The following is a 9,521-nucleotide window of genomic DNA, read 5'->3' on the forward strand; positions in this document are numbered from 1 at the left end:
GGACCGACATACCGCCCTTCTTGGGCAGCGTGTACCCACAGCCCGGCTCTGCGCGCGGCCCCGAAGTGTGGTGCGCTCGCCCCACTGCGTCTCCGGGGTGGTGGTGACAGGTGGGAGGTGATGAGGACGCCTAGCTCACGCCACTCCTCGGTGACCTGTCCGATCAGTGGTGCTGGCCCCGCCACCGTTCAGAGACGCGGGTTTGAAACCCCTGCGCTCAAACCGCTTGGTGTCCACAGCCCCGCTGTGGGAGGTGGAGGTCCCGGCTCCGTCCACAGAACCACAGCCCAGCTGGCCGGCTGTATGCCACCTCGTCCGTGCGGGATCTCCTTCAATACGGTGTGCACCGCAGGCTGCTCCGTGGCGAGCCGTACCCCCAGTGCCCGGCACTGCTCCCGAGGCCAGCAGTGCTGCCGCTGCCGCGACGCCGCACTGCCTTCGTCCTCTCTGGGCAGGGCCATCGCCTGGAGAACAGCCAATGGCCCGGACAGGGGAGGGACGGAAGTGCAGACTGGGCGGGAAGCAATGGGACGTGGAGGGCACCACGCGTGGCTGGGGGCACACTGGCCATCCCGCCCTCATCACCAGGACCACATCCTGAGACAGGCTAGGGGCCAGCGGCTGTACGGTGCCAGCCAGGGCTTGGACAAAATTCTGACCTGGAGTTGACCGTTTCTTCCTTTAACAAAAAATAGCTTTTATTCTTTTTCTTGCTTCAAAAGTAATGTTTATTGTAATAACTTTTAAAAATATGGTAAAGGAAAAGGAAAATCACCAGTAATTCTTTCATCCGGAGACACCTGTTAATATTTGCTCTTTATTTTTCCTTTTGCTATGCAATATGTAGATGGTTTTTTTCTTTGCAGAAAATTAGCCATCCGTACATATTTTGTAACATTTTCCCCCCACCTAGCATCATTTTTAGCTGTTTCTCCCTGCCATTCCAAATTTTACCGCCGACCCATGACTCCAGGGGTGGCTGGCCATGGCTTTACTCCGGGCACCCCCAGTATTGATGGATGGTCGGTGTGGCCGGGCTCCAGGCCCTGAGGCACAGAGCGTTGCAAGGGCTCTTCTTTCATGACCTTTACACTTTACCTTTACACGGGAGTGAGGGAGCGAGCAGTATACATGTGTACAAGTAATACTATTTCACACAAAATGAAAATAAAATGAGGTGATGAAGCATGTAGCAGAAAGGGTCTTTGGGGACAGGGGTCACAAGGATGGTGGTCTCTGAACAGAGGGGTTGGCTTCAGGCCCGGGCATTAAGCAGTGGATGGAGAGAACCCACGAGTGAGAGAAGCTACCATTGCAGGGTGAGGGTTCGGGGCACACTGGTGGCCCTTTGGAGGTTTTGAGTGGTCTCCAGGTGATGGCAGAAGGTGAGGCATGCACACTCTGCAGGTGATTAGCATTTTGCCAGAAGGAACGCAGAGGTGGAAGGCCAATGAAGGGGGGTCTAGGTCCTCAGCACTAACCACACCCCACCTCCTACTTTGCTAGGCTGATGGGAAAATGGTTTCTGGTTTCCATGTGCTTTGATTGCCAGTGAGGGTGACATTTCCCTTGTTTACTGTGCCCTCAGTTTCTTCATTTTCCAGTCGACAGGGAACTTCTAATGTCCTGGCTCTTTTCTGATTCTAAAAACTCAGGCCAGGGCAAGCATTTTAAGAGATAATTCACTTATCTGTCAGTCCCCTCATCTATATCATCATCTGCAAGGACAAAGGGAGGGTGCCAGTTCTTTCCTGATGGGGATATCCGCAGGAGCAGCTCTCTTCAAGGGGTCTTATTCTACCCTCTGTTCTTCTGAGAATGCCTAACTTGTTGCCTCCCACCCTTTGCTCCTTACTCCCCACTTGGTAGAGTGAACCTTGCAGAGGCTACTATGCCTGGAGCCACCTTTGATCTCCCCATATGGGCCCCAGGCTGTGGGATGCAGGGCTTCTCTCATCCTCTTAGTTTCCCTCACACAGCCTGGGCCACAGGTGACCCACGGACCTGCAGACAGACCAAAGCAGGCTCTGCAGTAGGCACCTCACCCTGTGCTGCAGGCTGGACTGTCCCCCCAAATTCATATGTTGGAATCCTGACTCCAGGCCCTCATAATGGGACCGTATTTAGAAAGGGTTGTTGCAGGTGTAATTAGTTAGGTTAGGAAGGTGAACTGTCCCATCTCAAATAAACCTACCTGGGTAGCAAAAACTGTGGCCCTGTCTCTCCAACAGGTAGAAGCTGATTTCAGGCTGAAGTTCTGCTCCTTGCCTGGTTATTTGACCAAGCACTCCCAAACCCATGCATCTGGAAAGAAAGATCTCAGATCTCCCCTTCCCAGAGGGATTCCTTGATCTCCAGTAGCCCCTTGTCCACCTGTTGGTCACTTCATGGAGGGTCTACTGGGGCTGGCACTGTTCTCGCTGCTGAGGAGACAGCCATTAGCAAAACAGAGACCTCCCCATGCTGTGGCACTTTACCCCAGCAGGAAAAGGATGGTCATGTGAAAATACACACAAGAGAACATAAATCCATGTGAAAATGCAACAGCAATGGTTACTTCTATGAAGTTCTATGAAAGGGGGAACCTCCTCTGGGTGGGGGTAGAGGAAGGTGTTAGGGAGTCTTCTGAGAAATGACCTGGAGGTCGGGTGGGAATTAACCAGGCAGAGCTGGAGCCATGTCAGGGCGTGTGCCTGGAAGAGCCGTGGCCTGCTATGCACAAGCAGGCACCAACAGCTCATGAAGCAAACAGCTGGAGATGCCCTCGGCAGACCTCCCCAGACCTCATCACACTGTGCCCACTCCTGGGATTTGTGTGTGTCCATCCCTGCAGACCGGACTGACCCCAGTGTGGGCTGTGGGAGGGTCACCCTGGTCCCCGTATGCCCAGAATAGCCCCAGTTGGCCCCTGTTGTGGTGGTTTATTAACAGCACCCTTTTGGATAGGAAATTACACGGTCACCTGGCTGAGGGGATTTTGTCTACAATCTCAATGCTTCCACATAACACTGACCATTCTTGAGATGGTCAACAAGAAAGGGCACACTTTTGTACCTAACAGAAAACCCCAGAAGGCTTCCAAAGTTCCCATAGGTCACTGTTCATTTCAATCAGTTCTGGGTCATACCAGCTTGGTCCAGGTACCCCAAGAAGGGCCCACTCTTAGAACTGTCTTTGCATTCACCAGATGGGTTTATCTGTTACGAAAGCACACATCCAATGTTGAACTAGTATCTCCTTTCTGACATCTCCCACCCCCCCACCCCTGAGAGTTATTGGTTGTCTGTCTCCCACTCTGGCACATGAGCTCCTTGGAGGTAGGAAAGTGTTTGCCTTGTTCACTGCTATAAAACCTGCAGTAATTGTATAACCTAGATGAAACGGACAAATTCCTAGAAACACACAACCAACCAAAACTGAATCATGAAGAAATATAACATCTCAATAGACGTATAACTACTAAGGAGATTGAAGCAGTGGCAATAATCATAATAATAATAATACCCAAAAAAGAAAAGCCCAGGACCAGATGGCTTCACTAGTGAATTCTACCACACATTAAAGAAACATTAACACCAATCCTCCTTAAACTCTTTCCAAAAATTGAAGAGGGGAGACTTCCTAATCCTTTCTGTGAAGCCAGCATTACCCTGATACAAAAGTCGGACAGACTCTACAAGAAAACTGCAAAACACAATCCATTATGAACATTGATGCAAAATCCTCAACAATATACTAGGAAACCAAATTCAACAGCATATTAAAAGGATGGTACACCATGACCAAATGGGATTTGTCCCTGGAATGCAAGGTTGGTTCAACATCCTTTAAATCAATAAAAATCAATCAATGTAATACACAGAATAAAGGGGGTGGGGGATATGATCATCTTAATTGGTGAAGAAAAAGCATTTGACAAAATTCAACACCCTTTCATGGTAAAAATACTCAACTATATAGGAATAGAAAAAAAGACTTTTTCAACATAGTGAAGGCCATATATGAAAAGCCCTAAGCTAACATCATAATGGTGAAAGACTTAAAAAAAACTTTTCCCTTAAGATCAGGAACAAGAGAAAGATGCCCCACTTCTATCAACATAGAAGTTCTAGCCAGAGTAATTGGGCAAGAAAAAGAAATAAAAGGTTTTCAAATTAGAAAAGAAAAATTATCTCCATTCATAGATGATATGATCTTCTATCATGTAAAAATCATCAAGATTTAGGAACTCTAAAGATTCCACAAAAAAACTGCTAGAACTAATAAAGAAATTGAGCAAAGATGTAGAATACTACATCAACATATAATGATCAATTTTGTTTTCACACACTAAGAATTAACAATCCCAAAAGGAAACTAGTAACACAATTCCATTAACAATACCATCAAAAAATAAAATACCTAGGAATAAACTTAACCAAGGAGATTAAAGACTGGTCACTGAAAACTACAAAACATTGCTGAAAGCAATTAAAGAAGACACAATAAATGGAAAGACATCCCATGTTCACGGATCAGAAAACAATATTGTTAAGATGTCAATACTACCCAAAGCTATGTACCAGATCCAGTGCAATCTCTGTCAAAATTCCAATAGCCCGTTTTGTAGAAATGGAGAAGCCAATCCTCAAATTCATATGGATTTGTAAGCTAAAACAATCTTGAAAAAGAACAGAGCTGGCAGACTCAAAACTGATTTTAAAACTTACTACAAAGCTACTGTAATCAAAACAGCGGTACTGGCATAAGAACAGACATACAGAAGAATGAAATACAATAGAGAGCCCAGAAATAAACCCTTGCCCATATGGTCAAATGACTTTTGATAAGGGTGTCATGACCATTCAATGGGGGAAAACGACAGTTTTCAGCAAATGGTGCTGGGAAAAGTGGATATCCACATGCAAAAATGAAGTTGGTCCCTTAATTCACACCATATACAAATATTAATCCAAAATGGATCAAAGACCTAAACTTAAGAACTGAAACTACAAAACTCTTAGAAGGAAACATAAGGGGAAGGACGAAAAGAAGACATACAGATGGCCAATATGCACATGAAAAGACACTTAACGTTACTAATCATTAGAAAAATGTAAACCAAAACCACAATTATCATGGAGTTTCAGTAGAACGAACGAAAGAAAGAAAGAAAGAAAGAAAGAAAGAAAGAAAGAAAGAAAGAAAGAAAGAAAGAAAGAAAGAAAGAAAGAAAGAAAACAAACTCCAAAATAAACAAAATAAAAACAATGAGATGCCACTTCACAACATTAGAATTGCTATAATTAAAAAACACACACATGGGGCCGGCCAAGTGGCTCAGTTGGTTAAGAGCTCGCTGAAGAGTACAATCTCTGAGCAACAGGGTCACCAGTTCGATTCCCAGCCCGAGCTGAGCTGCCACTGAGCTGCCAACAGGTGGCAGGATGGCTCAGCTAAAACAAACAAACAACAAAACAAAAACAAAAACAAAACAACAAAAAAACACAAACACACATAAAAACCCCCAAAATGAGGAAATAAGTGTTGATGAGAATGTGGAGAAATGGGAACCCGTGTGCACTGCTGGTGGGAATGTTAAAAGGTGCAGCTGCTATGTGTGGTTCCTCAAAAAGTTAAAAATAGAGTTATCATATGATTCAGCAGTTCCACTTCTGGGTATACACACACACAAAAGAAGTGAAGCAGGACTTGAACAGATATTTGTACGCCTATGTTCATAGCAGAATAATTTACTCTAGCCAAAAGATGGAAACAACCCAAGTGTCCAACAGTGAATGGATAACCAAAAATGATACACATATACAATGGAGTATTATTCAGCCTTAAAAAAGAAGTAAGTTCTGACACGTGCTACAACATGGATGAACCTTGAGGACATTAAACTAAATGAAATAAGCCAGTCACAAAAGAACAAACACTGTATGATTCCACTTATATAGTACCTAGAGTTGTCAAATTCATAGAGACAGAGTAGAATGGCGGTTTTCAGGGGCTGAGGAGAGGGGGTAACGGGAAGTTAGTGTATAATGGGGACAGTTTCAGTTTGAGAAGGTGTTGTGGAGATGGATAGTGGTGATGGCTGCACAACAATGTGAATGTACTTTAATGCCACAGAGCTGTACACTTAAAAATGGTTAAAATGGTAAATTTTATGATGTGTATGTTACCACAATTTTAAAAACCCTGGACTAGCATTCAGTGCACTTTGTTGACTGAGTGACTGAATAAACACCCACTAGAACATGCTGTTTTCCATTGGATAACAGGTTGAATAACAGGTCTTGGCCTCGGATACTCATGGCTGGGTGCACAGTGCTACAGTGGTGCTCCAACAGAGTGCCAGGGTGAAGGACAGAATGGGGCCATGCCCCTACCCAGGGGGTCCCCTGACCCCTGCAGCAGGCCAGGCCACTTGGGGTGGGTGGTGAGGTCTTGATGCTCAGATTCCCAGATGCTGTGCCCTGGGGAATGGGGCAGACTTGACGGGCAGGTATTGAGGCAAAGGCAGACCACGTGGAGAGGCCATCAAGCTCGTGGCAACAGAGTTTCAAGGACGCCTGTGGCCAGAGAGGACGCCTGGACCACTGAGGCCACTGGCCCCCTCCTTTCTGGGTCCTTATGAGGAAGTTCCCTTTGCTCTCCTACCCCTGTCTGTGTGCCCTTGCCTGGTCCAGGCCTCTGCTCCTCTGCCCAGCCCCCATCCTGGGCTGGGTACCCCAGGGCACTGTGGCGCCCAGTCCATGAGTACTTGCATATGCGTCACTGTCTCCCTTTACCGCAGTACAAGCTCCACAAGACTTGGGACTGCTCAGTGCCCCACAGGGGCTACACAGTGGGTACAGCACTGCTCGGCACATAGCAGGTGCTCAGTACATGCTTAAGTAAATTAATGAGAGGAAGGGAGAACATGGAGACAGGAAAGGCTTTCTGAAGGGAGTTAATGGGTAAGTCATAGGGAGAAGCCAAAGAAAGGAAGAGTTTGAGATCTGTGCTGAGACTTCTTTTAGTTCACAGTCAGCAGGCAGCCAAGGAAGAACTCCGAATGGAGTTGGAAAGTCTCAGTGGACACTTCCAGATGCTGGCCGAGTCCCTGAGGTCAGCAGTGAATGACTGGGGGTGGGATGACAGGCTCCCAGGATATTTTGTGTGCTTGGGGCAGCCTGGGGAGATTGGGAGGGCGGGGCGGGAGGTGACCAAGGGGCACAGCATAGGCTCTGGCTCTGGATTTAGTATGGGTTCCTGGATTGCTCCCTTCCCGCCAGTCAGCTGATCTTCTTCATGAGGCAGTTAATTGCTTTGAGCCTCAGTTTTCACTTCTGGAAATGGCACCAATCATACCTGTCGATAACACCTATCTATATACATATCTCTAAAGTGACAGCAATAACACCTCAGGTGTTACATGTAATCATCACTCCCCAGGGCATATGATAGGTGCTTTATAAGCTGCTGGGTGAGTGCTGGTCCGTCTGGGAAGAACTAAGCACAGTGCCCTGTACTTCATAAGCATTTGATAAATACTGGGTAAGTACTGTTATAATGCGTAAACAAGGAAATGTGTCAGAGATGAGCCTGCTCACAGTCAGGGTGGCTTCTCCTGCACCACAGGGGCCTCCAGAAGTTTCTGGCTTCAGTGGGTCACACATGGATGGATGTGGACACTGCTGGTTTGAGTGCTTCAGTACTGCTGGAGAAGGTAACAGCAGTGCCCATTTCAGCTTTCTGGGCCTCCTTGCACACTCTGGCCTGCAGGCTGAGCACTGTTTATCTGCCCTGATTTACACCAGGGTGTCAGTGGTGGACAATGCTTGATAGTCACTCCCGTCCCAGGGCCATAAAGGCTGTCACCAGTAGGAAGCACTCCAGAGGGGAGGGTGACAGCTGAATTCAGGTAGGGAGGAAGGCCTTAGCTCCAGACCCTGAGTGGCTCACCAAGGTGTGAAACAGTGGGGCAGGGAGCTCATGCCTCTTCCTCCTCCTCTCTTCTCGTTTCTTTTCCGCACTCATCTTCCTCATGCGTGTCCCTCCCAGCTAAGGCACTGCCCTGAGCACTGCTGAGGCTGTGGGGGAGGATGGCTGATTATGTGAGGGCAGATTTCGACTCAATTAGGCATGAGGGCTTCAACTGAGCTGCCTGCAAGTGGAACAAGTGGCCCTTAGAGGCTGTTGGCTCAGCTGAGGGCCTGTCAAAGGTGCCGCTGTGAAGTGGTCTGCACCAGACTTTCTGCCCCAAGTCTGAAATTCTGAGCTTGCCGTGGCCAAGAAGGGACAGAATGAGGGAGCATATACAGAGACAGTTTCCTTACTCCAATGTAGGAGTCCACTCTTCTCCAGCCCTGTGAGACGAGCACAGGGGCCGCAGTACACAGCAGCTGGGAGGGGCAGGGAGGGCCTGCTGTAGGACACCTTGAGAACAGATCCCTGCCAGCTGAGTGGCAGGCCCATACACGCCAAAGATCCTGACCAGCCACGTGAGGCAGGACCACTTCAGGGCAAAGGCTGTGGGGCCAAGAGCAATGCTACAGCACCTCCAGCACCCCACATCCAACCCCCCAGCTACCAGAGGAGCTCAACAATCTGGGACACATACAAGAGGCTTGGGGCCTGCTGCCCCCCCTGCCCCCTAGATCACCCAGGCTTGGGGCTCTGACCAGGGTTCCCCGGCAGCTCAATTCCAGATAACTGCTTTCTCTTTATAGAGCTGACCTGTGCTAGTGCACTGGGCCCCCTGAATTCTGTCCTCCTCTGGGGCTCAGCAAAAGGAAAGTCCAGGGGTAATGTAAGGGACTGTGGGGTGTCCCCAGCCAGGAAAGAGGGGAGAAGGCAGGAGGGAAGAGAGCAGGAAGAAAGGGACTTGAGGAACCCCTGTTGCTGTGTCAGAACAAAGTTAGAGCCAAGTAGCGTCTTAACAGCCTTCTGAATGAGAAAGGGCATCCTATGGAGTCTCACCTCGCACCCGGAGCTCCTGTACCCCCAGCCTTCTTTACCCCCCGCCCCAGCTGGGCCCTCCACCAGCCTTCCCTGACGCTCCCTCCGCATGTTCTCCCCCGCCACCACCATACCCTGGTCCATCTTCTCCCGCAGGGGGTCTCCCGCGTCTCTCTTCTCCCCCTTCCCAGTCCCCCGGCCCACTTTCTCTTCTGGCGGGTCTCCAGCCCACCTTCTCCCCCACAGGGGTCCCTGAATCACCTTCTCCCCCGACCCCAACGACGGGTCCCGGATCCACCTTCTCCCCCGGAGGGGTCCCCAGGCCCACCTTCACCCCTGCAGGTCCCCGGCCCATCTTCTCCCCAGCAGGTCGCCGGCCCGCCTTCTCCGCTGTCCCCGGCCCGCCTTCCCGCGGCGGGAGCGGCGGCCAGGCCGCGGGCGGAGGCGGCGCCACCCGGGGCGCTGACGTAGAGGCCGCTCGGCGGCCGGGGGTCCCTTCGGTGGGGCCGCGGCTCCCCGCCCGCCGCCCCCGCGCGTCCATTCCCTTTTGTGTCCCGCGCGCCGGCCCCGCGCACACTCGCGCCCTGCGC

Source organism: Hipposideros armiger, unplaced genomic scaffold (genome assembly GCF_001890085.2).
Source record: "Hipposideros armiger isolate ML-2016 unplaced genomic scaffold, ASM189008v1 scaffold_783, whole genome shotgun sequence".
In the NCBI taxonomy this organism is placed as follows: Eukaryota; Metazoa; Chordata; class Mammalia; order Chiroptera; family Hipposideridae; genus Hipposideros; species Hipposideros armiger.